Below are 16,325 nucleotides of genomic sequence, written 5' to 3' on the forward strand. Positions count from 1 at the left end.
AAAAAAAAAGTAAATAGACAAACATCCTCAACTCCTTCAGCACAGAACAAGTAAATCGCAGGTTTATAAATCAGATCAATTCAACATACATATTCTGTGCACAGCAGACCCTGTGCTACAAGCTGGAGGTGCAGAGAGAGATGAATCAAGGCCCCATGGCTGCTACACCCTCCCAGGATTGGGGACTGACCTCAGGTGGCCTTCAGCCTCATTCCCCATCACTGCAGCCTCATTCCCTATCACTGCTCTTAAAGGGGCATCCCCTCATCAGCTTTTTAGCCAGGATGCCATTTCTCATTTTAACTCCACTAGCCAGGTGAGGAGGTGGGCACACTATATCTGCACTGTTCCCTCATACCTGTTCCCTCCACAATGTCTCTGAGTAACAGGGCACTACTGCTATTCCCCAGGGTCTTGCAGGAAACAGAGACAAATATTTAATGAGACCCTCCCTGGGAACGGGATATTAAATAAACAAATGCTGCATTTGGAAGCTTCACCTGCTGATTCTTCCTAAAATATACACTGCCATTATTTACTCTCCACAAGCGATATTTCATAATGGGAAGAAGAACACAGGCCAACATCTGCATATGGCAAGCCCAGGGAGTACGCAACAGATGTCCCCAAGCTGCCTGGCTTCAAGGGTAGCCCTGAGCAGGTGCTCATCCTGAAGCTGTCCACATTCCAGTGATAGTCCGCACTGCGATGTCCATTGGTCCCCAGCCACGTCGCTTCCCATTGGCCCCAAGTCGAGGTCCCCGCCAAGGGATGCCACCTTCTCTCTGCCCAGAGAGCCCAGAGATGGGTGGTATGCTTTCTCCCAACACTGACATCCTGTTTGAATTCTTCTCTGTCTTCTCAGACATCTAATTTTTACCACCTTCCTTTGGGGGGGAAAAAAAGGGGCCCGTCATCTTCCTTTGGTTTGCTAATGATCTGCTAGCCCAGTCTCAATTACTGTAAAATGGGATACACGGATGGCTCAAATTTTCTCCACAAAGGATCTGTATTTGATGGGAAGCAACCCAATTTCCACAATTATCTCACAAAAAGCACACACAACAGTGATAACCATGGGGCGGTGTTTTCCTAAAGCCATAAATGGGGATGTGTGCTCTGACAAAGGAGCTCTTTTTCATTTGTGTCCTGATTTGTGAATGTATTTATTTCAACCTTTTCACAGAAACATAAAAATTCAGTCACACTGGGCAGATACTGTGCAAATCACCAACATGAAGAACTGTTTTCTCTCTGTGAAACACCCTCCTCACTGTTACCCCAGCAAGCTCCTTCGAATCTCAGTTTAAGCTCCCCTCCATGGGGAAGGCTTCCCTGACCACATGCATCCTTTCCCTTGCACACCAGCCTCTAGTGAGCCATAAGGAAGCACAGTGCAGAGGACCCCAAACTTCGCTGCACCTGAGCAGCTAGAAAAAATAGTGACACTTGTTTCCCAGCATGGGATTCTCATTTAACTGCTGCCACCTGGGCATCAGGATGCTTAAAAATTCCCTGGAGTGATCTCAATATGCAGCAAAGTTCGGGAAATAAGCATTCTGGCTAAAAGAATCCACATGCACCTTCAAGGCCAGCGTGACCCCACTCCCTAGTCCATTACTGAACTCCCCCAAGCCGAATGCATTCACTGCAAAATGTGATGGCCCTGAGAATACAGGACAGATACCGTGAGTGTAGTAAGTGACAAATAATCAATATAAAATGCTTATCACAGAGTGGTCAGTGCTGGTGGTAGGTAGGAAAATGGCCTTCCAAAGATGTCCATGCCCTAATCAACAGAAAGATTTAGAGGATGAGAAGCTGGACTTCTGAAATGATGACGTTTAGATGAGATTAGAGGTTTTGCACTGATGAGATCATAGCAAGACCTTGAGTACATTTTGCATTTGTGAATTCTGCTGGATGTGAGTCTCGGGGGCCAGTGGGTAGACTGTGATAAGACAAAATAATGGCCCTCACAGATGTCCACCCCCTAACCTACATCCTAGCTGATGGCACCAGGGGTTGATTCCCTACCCAAGGACCAGCAGTCACATCTTGGCCTCACAGGACAGTTAGAGTCAAAGTAGCTACATGGGAAAATACGCACATTCTCTCTCTCAAGAACTTGAACTCATTAATACAGATCCTGTGTAGTGGTCATGGGACCAGCAGTGAAAAGACACACAGGGAGAAGCAGTGAGGCAGCACGTGGATGACAGAAAAGACATTATGAGTTAGCAGAAGGAAAAAGCAGGTAGAGAAAAACCTGTGTGATTCGGAGCAAGAAGGAGATCATTTTCAGTAGAAGTAGAAACGAGGATCCCCAATGGCAGGGAGTGAACAAAGTCCTATGCTGTGAGACAGGACAACCTAGGCCCTGAGAGATATCCAGGATCCTTCCTCTTAGGAAATCACACCCCAGCCACTGTGAGGGCAGGCTGTAGGGCTATTTCTGAGACTCTAGAGGAACTCCTCCCTGTCTTACTGAGGAGCATGGCCTTCCAATGTCACACCCCTCCTTACTCCTGGGGGGCAGGGGGCTATAACACACAGCCTGAGGCTTTCCCCTGGGTATACTTCCCTCTACCTCCCACCTGAACCCTTAAATTCATCACTGTCTATATACTGTAGCTGGCAAAGACAAAAAAACATGAACATCACATTCACAGACTTGCCTTGGGTTGTCGAATCAAGGCTCCACCAAGTTCCAAATATGTGACCTTCGGCAAGTCCCTTGAAGACTCTGAGTGGAAAATTAATACCTTAGCCCTAATGGTTACTGAGTATAATAAATAATTTATGCAATTTGCCTGGTACTACTGGAAGTATGCATTACATGTTGTTTGCCTTCCCTCCCCTCTATTTCATTTGTATATAATTATTTTGGAAGGAAAAAGAAGTTTCCAATATTTATTTCCTATACCATATACCTATTAGTTTTTCAATACATACCTGTCAAAATGAATCCACAAATAATTACCTAAAATTATTTCTACTGCAATATGAAACCTATGTTAACTTAGCCTGATGTTCAGCCTCCACTCCAACACACATCCCCAAACTCACAGCTGAGTTCCTCCTCCTCACAGGAAATACATGCTACAGCCATACTAAGTTGGTCACAGACGCCAGAGCACACCCTGGTCATCCAATGCCAGGACACCTCACCTCCTCAAACATGCCCACCCTTTGAGGTCCCATTAGGAAACAGACGACAAATACAAAACAGGATTATTCCAGGAAAGTTAATAAATGGATTATTTATACAAGGGTGAGCTGTGTTGAAAGGAAACCCACAAAGAGCAGCGCAGCATTCCAGGGACAGACTAGCAGGACTGGTACCTCTCCTATAAACAAAGGGGTGAGAGAAGGGAGAGGCACCCAGAGCCAGGGGGAACCCCTGAAGAGAAAGTTTCCTTAACAGGAGCAGTGAGCCCTGGCCGGGTGGCTCAGTTTGGCTGGCGCATGATCTGTACACCAAAAGGCTGCAGGTTTGATCCCCAGTCAGGGCAGGCTTGAGCCCTGGTCAGGGTTCATAAGGAAGGTAACCGATCGATGTTGCTCTCTCACATGAATGTTCTCTCCCCCCTACCCCAACAACTCTCTTACTAAAATCAATAAAACATTATATCCTCGGGTGAGGATTAAAATTTTAAAAATTAAAAAAAAAAAAAAAAGAAGCAGTGACCTTCAATTTAGGATACACCAAGTCCAAGGCAACCCAGCCAGGAAAAAGCCCAAAAGTGGATCAAAACACACAGGCTTCACTCTTCTCCTCCCTGCCCTTTAGCCTCCTGGAACAGGGTACTGGCTAATCCTGAGAAGCCCGGGGGTCAGAAGACCACAGACGCAGTCCACACAGGTGAGCCCTATGGACGGCAAAAGGAAAGAGAAGAAGAGCAGACGGTACATCTGGAAGGGAAAGCAAAAGATAGCCCACTCAAGTCCAAAGGAAGCTCCTTCCTCTTCCATGAAAAATATTCTGTCACAGCCCCTATTCTTCAAAATCCCGAAGGGACTTCATGAAGTCATGGCTCCTCGACAGAACGTAAAACAGAAAGGAATGAAGGAAGGAAAGTACGATTACATTTGTGAGAGTGTACCAGACGTGCTGTGTTCTGTGCTAAGCACTGTACATTTCTCATCTCGTTAATCTTTACAAGCTGGGAAGGTCAGTACCATCTCCATTTTGTAGCAGTGGAAACTGAGGCACAGAATTGATGAAGTATCCAACCTAGGTCCCATTTCTAGGCTGGATCTAGATCTAACAAGGGCACCTGACTCCAAATATCAGTGTTTTCATAAAACTGGTACAAATATTCATTTTTTTAAAAAATTACCTAATCTTGTCCCTTGATGAGCGTGAAGACCACCTAAGGGCACAGATGGTCTTCTATTCCTCTTGCATCTCCTTTTGCCCCTGTGCTAATGAGAAGCGGGAAAGTGCCACCTAGAGCTGAATAAATAAAATCACAAAATCTTTGAAATCCCTACAACTCTCCATTTTCCCTCCATTTAAAAATAACCTGCTGTGCCAAATATTCAGGAACTTCTTTTTCCTCTTTAAACAAACCCTGTTTTCTTCTTTAACACACATCTCATATTGGGATCCACAACTCATCACTACCACAAGAAATACCCCCAGGCTCTTTGTCAATTTAGGCAAGCACTTGGTAAATTTGGAAAACAGTTTAATTTCTGCCTGCCACATATGAGGATTCTGGGTAGCCTTCTCATCTACAAACTTCTAAAAGGAATATTATGTTCATTTCCTTAAGTCTATCCAATAACATTTTTTTTAATGGACTCTTTGGTTAAGGTCTTTATTACTAATAATACACACAGTAAAATGATTAATGACATAGCCATGGCAGCTCTGTATATTTGCCATTATGTGCATGTAATATTACCTGGTCAGTATTTCTAAAAGCCCCCAAGTGCCTTTCTGACATTTCATCATTAACTCCTTCTGCCTCCCCTGCAGCATAGCAAGGGTGAGTGGTGTGAGCTCCAGTGGACATTGAGGCCTGAGGGCCAAAGGACTCACTTCCTCCATTCCACACTGGCCTCCCATTTTCATTTAATGGGAAGACAACAAGCCTTGTCAGAACAGAGCAACAGCAAGAGGAAAGGATCTCCAGGTTTTCTGAGAAGGTGCCCTCAGGTCTCCCCTTCCCTTTATGCACACATGTGACATTTCCTTTCTAAGGACTGTCAAGGTTTGCCAAGTACTTTCCTGTCTGTGCAGTCATTTCATCTTCAAGACAACTCCATAAAACAGGTGTTGCCAACCCTATTTTACCACAGTTGGATAAGAAGAGATATTTATAGCCATAGGTTTCCCAGCTATAAGTATTAAAAATAAGACTGTAATCCAAGTCTTCTAGATTCCAAGGTCTTTTTTTGTACCTTGCACATAATTGACTCCTGGGTCTTTATCATGCTTTTTTTTTGTTTACTTTGCAATTTTAAAAAAGTTTTTTTCTATCACCATTTATCCCCCCTATACCCTCTTCTACCTCCTCCCCTCCTCCTCCCCACCAGCAATCACCACACTGTTGTCCATGCCCATTCGTTTTTTTCTCTTTGTTCTTATTGAGCAATATTTGCTCAATCCCTCCACTCCCTCAGTCTCCCCCACCCCGCATCAGGCTTTCTTACAGATTATCAGCTCTAAAGTTAAAATCCATATCACGGGAATGGGGGTGGGATGATAGTAAAAGGGCAGAATCTGTTGCTAGTAGGTTAATTGGCCACTCCCCCCCCGCCCTCCCCCCCACACTCCCAAGCTGGTAAGACCACACCTCTATACCTTTGCATAGCCACCTCAGCCAAGGCCTGTGGGGCCACTGACCCCAATAATGATGCCTTTTTCCTCTCTGAAGGGAATTTCAGCCTCAGTCATTCAAATTTACAGTTTAAATTAGAAGTATTCTTTAGGGATAAAAGATCAAGATCAAGATAACAGAATTAATACTAAATGGCTTCCAAGAGCCAAGTTGATAAATGAATTAATCCAGATTTTTAATTGAGTTTATCTCTAAAAAGTGTGCCAGTTTTGATTAGGTCCCCATTAATTGGCAGTTTTCAGAAAGCTGCCAGTTAGTCCTGCAAAAAGTCATTCACTTGACATTAGTGATTCTCTAGGTATTCACAGCTAACACCCATCCAAGGAGGAACGGATATATGATCAGAAGAAGCATGAAAAGATCTCTTCCCTCAGGAATTCCAGGGGGAAACACCTATGAAAAATCACAGAGTTTAAAAAATGAGATATCAAATACTCCTTTGAAAAATTTCATGAAAGCTATGAAGCCCTTCCAAGCTCAAGTCAAAACTTAAGATGTCAGCTAGGGATTTATTTATTTTTTTTTAAATCAAAAGTAAAAGGTAAAATGAATATATTTTTAAAGCACAATTTAAAAACTGTCAATATTATATTCAATGACTTTTCATCTCTCAACATTTTTATCCCACTGCCACAAATCACAGTAAAATAAGAAGTTGCTTCTAATAATACTAGGCTTCTACAGCTAAAAAGTACTTTCACATCTATGTGTCCAATAAAATTCTCTGAATACCCTTGGAAAAACACAAAATAGGAATTTTCGATCCTCATTTTAAAGATTGAGAAACTGAGATTCTGAAAAGGAATGTGATCACTCAGAGCTCCGGTACTAATAAGTGGCAGCATCTAAGTGAAGTTCAAAGGCTTTAGGCTTCCAGTCTAGAGTTTTAAAGCTAGAATGAATCTTGGATGTCATCTAGACCAAATGCTTAGAGTCTTCATTTCGCAGAGGAAGAAATGTGTCTCAGAGAGATTGAATAGTTTGCCCCAAGTCGCCAAATTAGTATATCACATAGACCAATTAGCCAGGTCACCTGATCCCTAGTCAATGTCTGACACCACTATGGTCCAGTCTGTGCTCCATTTATAACATCAGTCACAGAAAGCACTTCCATATGATTTCATATCATTAGACAATTTCTAACATTATTCGCTTTAATATGATTCTTGACCCCAATACAAGTTATTTCTGAAACATTTCAAAAATCATAAAAGAGATGTTTTTAAAAGAATCACAGGACAATAAGACTTTTGCCTGTGCTGTAGAAGCAGCCCTCTGTTCAGAACATAATTTACCAAGACTCAGCTTCACAGAGTGACATTCTAGAAAGCACTTCCCTAAAACTTCAGGCACAGACAAAACGGAACTCAGAGAGCTGTCTCCTATCCAGGGAACTACCACAGCATGCTAAAAACAGACAATGCCCAAGAACCTGAGCAAATTAATTTCTAATGAAGCACTCACATCAGAGATTTTAAAAATTCAGTGTTACATTACCCCTGCGATGCAACATGTTGCAAAGCAAAACTCCTGAAGAGATAGCTGCCGCGGCCCTTGTGGGAGCTGAGAGTCGCGCCACAAAGCAGGAAGGACAAAGTGCACATCTGGGACCACAATTAGGGAGTTTCAGTGATGGCCAAAGGAGGAGCTTGGCAGCGTGCAATCTCATGGAGAGAAGCAGTCAACACTTCTGCTATGAACACTATCAGGGCAAGGGGCATTCAAACACAGGGTCCCTCCACTCTAAATACGTTTCTTTACTCATTCGATCAGCACAGAGTTTAACTTACTCACTACAAGCTGTTTGTCATGTATGGTTCAGTTCTGGAGAGGTAGCTCTGTCCTAGTGGAGGGAGGCAGATAGTCACATATGAATAAGTCAAGTATATAGTATGGCAGATGTTGGGAAGTGAGATAAATAAAAATAAGGATGGAGAGGGGATTGAGAAAGGCTGGAAAGGTATACATTTTTTAAATGAGCAGTCAGGGAACAAACTCACTGAGATGACATTGCAGCAAAAATTTTAAAAAGGTCAAGGTGGCCCTGGCCAGGTGGCTTAGTTGGTTGGAGTGTTGACCTGTACATCAAAAGCTAGCGGGTACAACTTCTGGTCAGGGCACATACCTAGGATGTGAGTCCGACCCTCATTCAGGGCACATCCTGGAGGTAACTGATCAATGTTTCTCTTTCACATCTATGTTTCTCTCTCTCTCTAAATCAGTAAATCCATCCTTGAGTGAGGATTAAAAACAAAAGTTCAAGATGCATGCCATGCAGATAGATGTCTGGGGGAAGAGCATTCAGACAGAGGCAACAGCAATCCCCAAATCCCTTAGAGAGAAATAAATATTTTCAAAGAACAGTGCAGATACTGGTGTGAACAGAGGGGACAGAGAGAAAGAAGTAAAGGGTGAGGCCCAGAGATGGAAGCCAGAGCAAGGCCCTCGTGGCAGGGAGAGCAACAGGGTCTTTGCTCCTGAGGTGACTCCAGTAAAGTAATTCTGCCCAGAAAGCTTGATGTTTCAAAGCTGGCTCCGCCATTTCACTAGCCAGGCGGCCCCGGGAAAGGGAAACTTTCGTGAGGCTCTGTTTTCTCATTTGTGACATAAGAAAAATCATAATCTCACCTTGTCTCTCCCACTCACTCTGCTCCCTAACCATTGCTTAAAATGCCTTCAAAATGCTAGACTCCTCCTGTGTGTCATCCCTCTTCCTCACAGAACAACCACATGGGTTTAACATTTTCTTCTGTGTTACAGAAAAACTTAGATGCAGAGTTCAGTTTTTGCTCACTTAAGTACAGGCAGTGTCAGGACCAGGATCTGAACACAGGACTCCAAAAGCCGCAGCACTGCATTGCTTGTCACGGTATCAGGAGAAATGGCTAGAAGTCACACGCAGCATGAAAAGGGCAACATGGCCTGGTGATGGCTATGCTGTCCTAGGGACACAGTGTCACTAAGAGCTTTGTCCCTTCATGAGAGCTAGGCAGTCCCACCTGTAGACACCCCAACTGGAGGGTTGTAAGATTATGGATTCTCTTGTTAAGCTTGGATTCCAGAAGTCTGATCGAGTTGGGAAACGGAGGTAGCCATCCAAGTGATAAAATCCCCCAGGGGGGAAAAAGAAATAAAAAAGAGACATTGAACTCTCTGTAGTTCTCTTGGAATGACAGAGGTTATTTCTTCCTTCTCAAAAGAAAGGCTTCCTTGCCTATCCAGCTCATCTGAAGGAGAGGAAGGAAAATCAGTGATGCTGCTCAGCAGGCATTTATGGCCTTGGACTTCGCGCCCCATAAATCAAGATCAGTTTGACATTTTCTGATTGTTTTTCTCCCTGAATGTCCTAACCAGAATCTATATCCAGGCAAATGGCACTAGTGGACACCTCAACTCAAGCCTATTGAACTCGACACTGATTGTGTTAGTGAGCTGCCTGCCTATATGTACGCATCCATCTTCTCAATTGACTGAAAAATGGCAACAAATAGTGTGATGATGATGATGATGATTAAAATAACAAAGACTGTAAGGTGAAGCTTAAGCTTAATTTCTGGCTTTAAACTTGACTGTTTCTTAATCTCTCTGAGTCTAAATTCTTCATGTCTGAGATGGGAATACTGATACTTACCTTGCAATATTATTACATGGGAAAAAAAGTATGTGAAGTCCTGGGTTCATTATAGTTCCTCAGTAACCAAGAGCTGTTATTCAGTAAAATAAAAATGAATAAGATTTACATGACACGTTCCCATCCAAGCTCTCATCTGATCCCTACAACAAATCCCCAGACCTTAATTTAGGGTCTTTCATGTAGTAGGCAGTCAAAAGATAGAATCCAGAGCTAGGATAGAATTTACAAATAGGAATCTAAGCATCTCATTTTACCAATGGGGAAACTGAGGCTCAAAGGGGGACATATTATACTTTTATCTGAGCAAGTTACCTTCTGTAATAACTCAGAAACTTCTTGATGGTAAACTCAACCAAAGACAGAATGGTATCACAAGCTAAATGCCATGGGGAACATCACCAGCACGTGGACCAATGTACCCAGGATCCAATTTAGTTGTTGTGATATCCTGAATCACCCGAAAGTTAAGTTCATTTTACAGAGGAGAGTGGAGGAAAGTGCCTTGTGCCTTGAATGGAAAATGGAACCTATTTACAGTGGACTCTTGCTCAGGAAAACAAAGACTGGACTTTCCAACGGTTCTAATTTACAGAGTGGCTGGTGGACAGAGTGCTGTGTTCAACACCAATACGGTTGCCTTTTCCATTTGCTCATTACCCAAGGGTTCCAGGAGGCCAGCTCCATGCTCAGTCTAATTGGACAGGGGCACTTCCACAGGACTGAACTGCCCGCTCTCACAAGGCAGGGCCAGCAGAGTCTGACTCTCCAAGGTGCTCATCGGGACACTGGGTGGGCCTGTGCAGCAGCTCAGAAATCCCTGGAGGAGGGCCTTGCTGTGCCTTTCTGTCTCATTTTCCTGGAGCAGATGGGGTGCTAAAATTATGGATGCAGTGCCCCAGTTTTCAGGCACCTACTGTTCCTGTGGAAAGAATGCTTAGGCTAAAAGAGAGTGTGGGGTAAAGGCAATTGAGAAGGAGGCGGCAAGGTATGGGAAGGAAAGCACGCAGGTGTGTGCCTGTCTGCGTCGCCTCCCTGCATGGCTGTGAGCAAGCTCTGAGTCCTCTGATGGCCCGCCCCACTGTGACTTTCAGAGGCACCAAGCCCTTCTTCCTCTATAAAAAAGGTTTAAAAATTACATTCTATGACTGTGTTGGCACAAAGACAAACAATCTTTGGCCCTAAAAGTTCATTTCCTTCTTCTGATTTTAAAAGAAATTAAAACGTGTGTTTTGTTTTGTTTCTTTGTGGGTTCTTAAAAGTATTGTGGGCTCGTGGCACTGTGCTTGCTAATGGCTAAGTTGGCCACAGATTCCTTAACTGAAAAATGGAATTAACAGCACCTACCTCTGAGCATGTTGTGAATGTTAGTGACTTAATCTATAATCCACCTAGCACCATGACTCATATCCAGCAGATGGATACTCAATGGCTCTTAATATTATATTACTGTTATTACTCAGGAAATATAACTTAGCCGTTCTTCAAAGAAAAAAAGATTGTGAGCCTTTTGGAACAGGAGGTGTGAGTTTGTTCTCTATGTAATTTATTCATTTATCAAATCCTCAGGATCTCCCAAGAGCTGCGAAAACATGGCCGTTGTTCAACAGATGCACATACTGAATAATGACAATGAACTTAAAAGGAGACATTTTCTCACCAAAGAGAAACTTGATCAAAATTGTTTTTATTTGCTATTAATTTGTTAAAATATAAAAACATAAGGGCACTTTAAAAAAATCAGTGGCCCAGGATCTATAAGCTGCAACTGAAGCTGGGGCGTGGAGTTCTGGGAAGAGCCTGTAACTTGGAGTCTCTCATGTGACTTGACTGACTCCCATCAGAGGCTTGGCAGGTCCTTTGCACTCCAAGCCCTAACTCCCTTTTCCATAGCATGAGACACCAACCCTGCCTATGTCAGGGACACTGTGAAGCTCATAGGATTTAAGAAAAGTTCATGTAGCAATTTACCAGGGTTTCCCTTAGAACTCTCTATTCCTTAAGGATGGTCTTTAAAAATAATGGAAGGAAGGAAGGAAGGCAGGAAGGCAGGAAGGAAGGAAGGAAGGAAGGAAGGAAGGATGAATCATGGTTAAATAGTTCTAAAAAGACTTCAAAATATAATGGTCTCTGATACCTTGAAAAATCATAATAAATATTAGCATATTAAAAACTCTGAAAGATCCTTTGTTTAAAAAAACCTGCTTTACCTTTATGACCAGAGATTCCATAATTTGTTTAAGCAAATTTTCTCCCTGGAATAACTATAAATCTCTCATCTGATGTGCCCTTCACTCTGTTTTTTTGCTTCAGGGTCTTTGCAGTTGTTGCTCCTTCTCTTGTCCCTCCTTACCTTACAGGACTCCCCTCAGATACTATTTCTTTAAAGGATCCTTCTCAGCTCATCCAACCTGCTATAGCCTCCCCATGTCCTGCCTACCAGTCACTCTGTCATTTCAACCCCTATTTGTTTTACAGTAGTTATTTCATTTAAATTCTATCAAGAATGTGTTTGCTTGTTGCCTAATCTCTTGAGGGCAGGTGGTTTTCCTGACTAAACACTGAGAGCACCCTTCAATAATTACTGGATGGATGAGTGGAACATAACTATTGTATGATCTTCAGCAAACCCCTTTAGCCTTCTGGGCCTTAGTTTCCCCATCTATGTTGGAGGATTTAATAATTAAAGCCCCTCACAGTGTTGCGATTGTGGACACAGCAGCTATAAAGACACCATTAGTTAAGTATTTTCTATGTGGCAAGAAACCTTTCTTGGTGTTACTTTATTGAACTTAATCTTTAAAACAACTTCATGAAAGAAGTATTACTATCCCAGTTCAAAGATAACAAAACTGTAGACAAAAGCTTGAAGTCCCTGCTGGTAAGTGATGGAGCCTACTGCCCAGTCCTAAACCAGAGTTTCTGCCAGAAGGAAATGGTGGCTCTCAGGACTGAAAAAGAAATGCAACTGTGAAAGGAACAGGAACGGGAGTGAGAGCAGGTGAGGCACTTTGCACGTAATACAATTCACTATGCATTAGTATACACCTGGAAAACAGGAAGCATTTCCTGAGTCAGTGGATTTTAAAAGAGCCTAACTTTAGATGTCCACAAATGTTTTCTTTTCTTTCTTTCTTTCTTTTTTTTTTTTTTAAATAAAATCGTGTGTGTTTTAGTATCAGCACTTGTTCTAAATCATGTCTATACTTGACAATCAGGCATCATCCACCTCCCCTGTCACATGAAGTTTCTTTTCTCCTGGAGAGCAATTACCCACAAATGCCAGGCTACAGAAGGTGTTTCTGCAGCAGCAGCAGCTGTCTCCTTGGCAGCCTCCTCAGGCAATTTTATTGGCAGTGTTCAGATGGCCAGGGGGTCAGTCAGAGCTCAGCTGCCCGCAGCTCTTAGGTGGCCTGCCAGCCTCTGCCTGAACACCTCAGAAAGAAGAATCAGGCTGAGGCCCACTGCAAAAGCTAAAGCTCAGCGAAAGACGACTCTGCTCGACCAGAACCATTTGGGCCAATCCTAGATTTTACTGGAAGCCAAGAAATTCCCATGCACATCTTTGCTAAACAAACTGGCAATAACAACAGTTAGAAGATGGGCATAAGACACCCAGATGTTAAGGTAATAGGAAAAGACATGCTCTGGTAGAGAGCCTCTAAAATGGCCCCCAGAGGTTCTTCCTGCCTCATGGTATTCATGGCTTTATAATCTCTCCTCCTGAGTGTAAGCTATACCTACTGGCTCATGTCTGATAATTAGAATATGGCAAAAGAAATGACATGTCACTTAAAATATGAGCTTACAGAAAGACTCTCGCCTCCTTCTTGCTGGCCGTCTCCCATCCCTTGTGTGTTGGCTCTGATGGGAGCCAGTTGCCATATTTGTGAGCTGCCCTATGAAGAGCCGCACATGACAAGGAATTGAGGGACACTTCTGGCCACCAGCCTCTGGGAAACTGAGGACTGCTAAGAGCTACAAGAGTGAGTCTTTGGATAAAAGCAGTAGCCCTGACCAGCACCTTGACTGCAGCCTTGAGAGATACCCTGACCAACAGCACCCAGCTAAGGCACCCCTCTGAAGCTGTGGGGTAATAAATGTTTGTTGCTTTAAGATGTAAAGTTTTGAGATAATTTTTGATGCTGTAGTAGTTAACTAATGAATAAGTGTTCTTAAAACAGAAAATAATACATATTTTTAAATCATGTCAATACAATTACATCTTCCAAGTCTGCTCAAATGTCACCTCCCTGGTCCTATCCTAATCACACTACAGAAATTACAATTAATTTCTACTCCCATTCCTGGTAACACCACAAACTGCACCAGATTTGCATATTTGCCTAATTCTTAAAACATTATCTTTGAACACTTTGTTACACAAAGTGTGGCCTTTGAACCAGCAGTATCAACATCCCATGGAAGCTTGTTAGAAATGCAAATATCAGGGACCATTCCAGACCTACTGAGTCAAAATATGCATGATAGGAAGATCTGAAGGCAATTCAGGGTTACATCAATGTTTACAAAAGACTTCTGGCATTCTAAAAAATATGTATTCAATTTTTTTTCTGTCTCTCCTCCCTCTAAGCCCCCCAAACAGTGAGATATGGAAGCCATTGTTGATCCTGATCTTCACCATTTGGAAGTACCTGGTCTGCTCCTGTAAAAGTAAACACAGAAAGAAAGACGGCACTCAGGAGGGACTACTCTTAGGTAAATTTTACCATCAATGCCATTTTGATCTAAGCTCATTTGACCAGGATTTCTGTCTCCTTCCCAAATGGCAGGTCAGAGCCATGAAGAAGTCCTACACCTTACCTCTCAGTTTGTCACTAGTGAGGGCCTGACTGAAATCTCTCCTAGTTGCAGCTCAGAAGTCCCAGGGAAGATTTTGATTGGTCTTCATACATCATTTGCATACTCCCAGAACAAAAAATTGTGTCTACAGCGCTGGAACTGAATGGTAGCTTCAATCCCACCATATAGTTAACATGAGAAGTACTGAAGAAGAGACGTGATGAGTAAAGAAAATGTCAGATGCTCATTGCATTTTACAACTTTACGCCATTTAGGTGCTGTTCCTCCACCTGAAATACTCTACATAAATGACCTGACAGCTCCATCACTCTACCTAACTCCACAATCCTAGCAAGTCCCTACTCAGCCTTCCGGAATCAGTTCAAGAGTTACCTCCTCTGTGAGGCACTCCCTAACACCCACGGAAGATGGAGAAATGCTCTCTTCACTGATTTTACTGTACTCTTTCTTAGAAAAATAATAATTATTATTATAGCAATTTAGGACATTTCAATTCAGTATGATAAACGGGCTCTTAAAATTTCAACCTTTTAGTTACCAATTCACATGCAAAAATGAATATTCACCTGAGTCTCAGATGGAGGGTTGAGGTGAGGCAAGGCTTGGACTTGTTCCATAGTGTTTTCACATTCTGCATGTTTATTTGGACATGATTGCATCATCACAGTTCTATGGATTTCCTGCCTGCCCTTTAGGGTAGTGAAGTTTGCCAAGACCATATGTAAAAATAGTCTCTTCCATCAACAACAGACATGCAGACTCCATGTCCACCTGTTCTGTTTTGGTCCCACATCTCCAAAACCGTGCCCTCTTAACAACTGCAGGTTAAAGGCCCCCATGTCATTAGCACTGGAGATCCCCACCTGTCTCTCCATCTGGGAAACTCTCAGGGGTAGTGACAGATCTTATTGAATCACCTTGTCTTTTTAGAAGTGTTGCAAGGCCCCAGGGCTGCTGCTAATTACCAGACCTGTTACTACTACTGTGTGCTGTTCCCCTCCCCCCAGGAACAGCTTGTCTGGAGAGTGGGGGGAGAGCTATGGAGATGGGCATCTTTATCCTGGCAGAGCTCCGGTCTGGCTTCCAAGAGCTAGTATCAGCAGCTGAGGATTGGGGGAGGGCATATTTGGGTCAGAATCGGCAGCTGCAAACAAAAAGCAATTGGCTGACTCTTCCATGACAGTTTTTCTACTCACATGTTTGGAATCCAGGCACTTCCTCTTACGGATGAAAAAGGGGCCACATACTAAAGCTGAAAAGCTCAGGGGAGGCCTTACAAACTTAAAGACTTAAAGTTAACACATTGGACGGTCTGAAATTAGAACTTCCTAACTAAAAGCAGGTCATGGCTTGTTGTCCTGTCCTAGGTCAGTACCTTCCTTGACAAAGGTCAGTCTTCACCTTAAATCAGCCCATCTATCATCTTTTTGCATCTACCAATAACATACCTTTGGAATGTGAGAGTAATCCCCCTTTTCCAGACTCCTCAGGGTACAACTTCCCACCAGAGCCAGAGACCACAGAACTCCTCTTTGTTATCTTGTTCTCCAGCATACTATTTCTAAGTGCTATAAATGTTAATTGTTAACTATCCTAAAAGCACCAATGTAAAAGAAGTAGGTGCCTGTTCCCTTTAGGTTTTTTCCAATCCCAGAGATTCCTCCCCAGCACCTGCCCCCCACCCCCACCACCCGCTTTCTCACGTGTCCTAATCTATCACCAATGAACTTCATGTAACTCCCTTATGGCGTCTTCCGCTTTGATTCCGATGTATAAAGTAAGTGGTAAAACTGCCATTTTCTAGAGCATTTTCTCAATTCATTGAGATTTTTGCTTCCCAGCAACCAGCGACTGTTATCAGTTTGGCTCAAATAAACTCATAAAAATTCTTATAGGTTTGGACCTTTCTTAACATCGACCCTCTGCGTTACTCACGGATGAATGACACCTGCTTCGGGTAACGCACCTTGAAGGCATTCAATCCCCACTGATTCCCCTGCTTCTTTCTCTGGATGTTG

The 16,325-nt window shown here is 43.0% G+C and overlaps 1 protein-coding gene across 1 annotated transcript in view; it reads right to left on the bottom strand.

Annotated features, from left to right (window-relative positions):
- DAB1 (DAB adaptor protein 1) overlaps positions 1–15,853 on the bottom strand; it is a 284,836-nt gene extending 268,983 nt beyond the window's left edge. Inside the window, exon 1 of the mRNA XM_090269538.1 lies at positions 15,756–15,853. The gene's annotated coding sequence lies outside the window, so the exon portion shown is untranslated. The remainder of the gene's footprint in view (positions 1–15,755) is intronic.
- Positions 15,854–16,325: the final 472 nt, after the last annotated feature.

This window comes from Furipterus horrens, unplaced genomic scaffold (genome assembly GCF_987537825.1).
Source record: "Furipterus horrens unplaced genomic scaffold, mFurHor1.1.pri manual_scaffold_3, whole genome shotgun sequence".
NCBI classification, from domain to species: Eukaryota; Metazoa; Chordata; class Mammalia; order Chiroptera; family Furipteridae; genus Furipterus; species Furipterus horrens.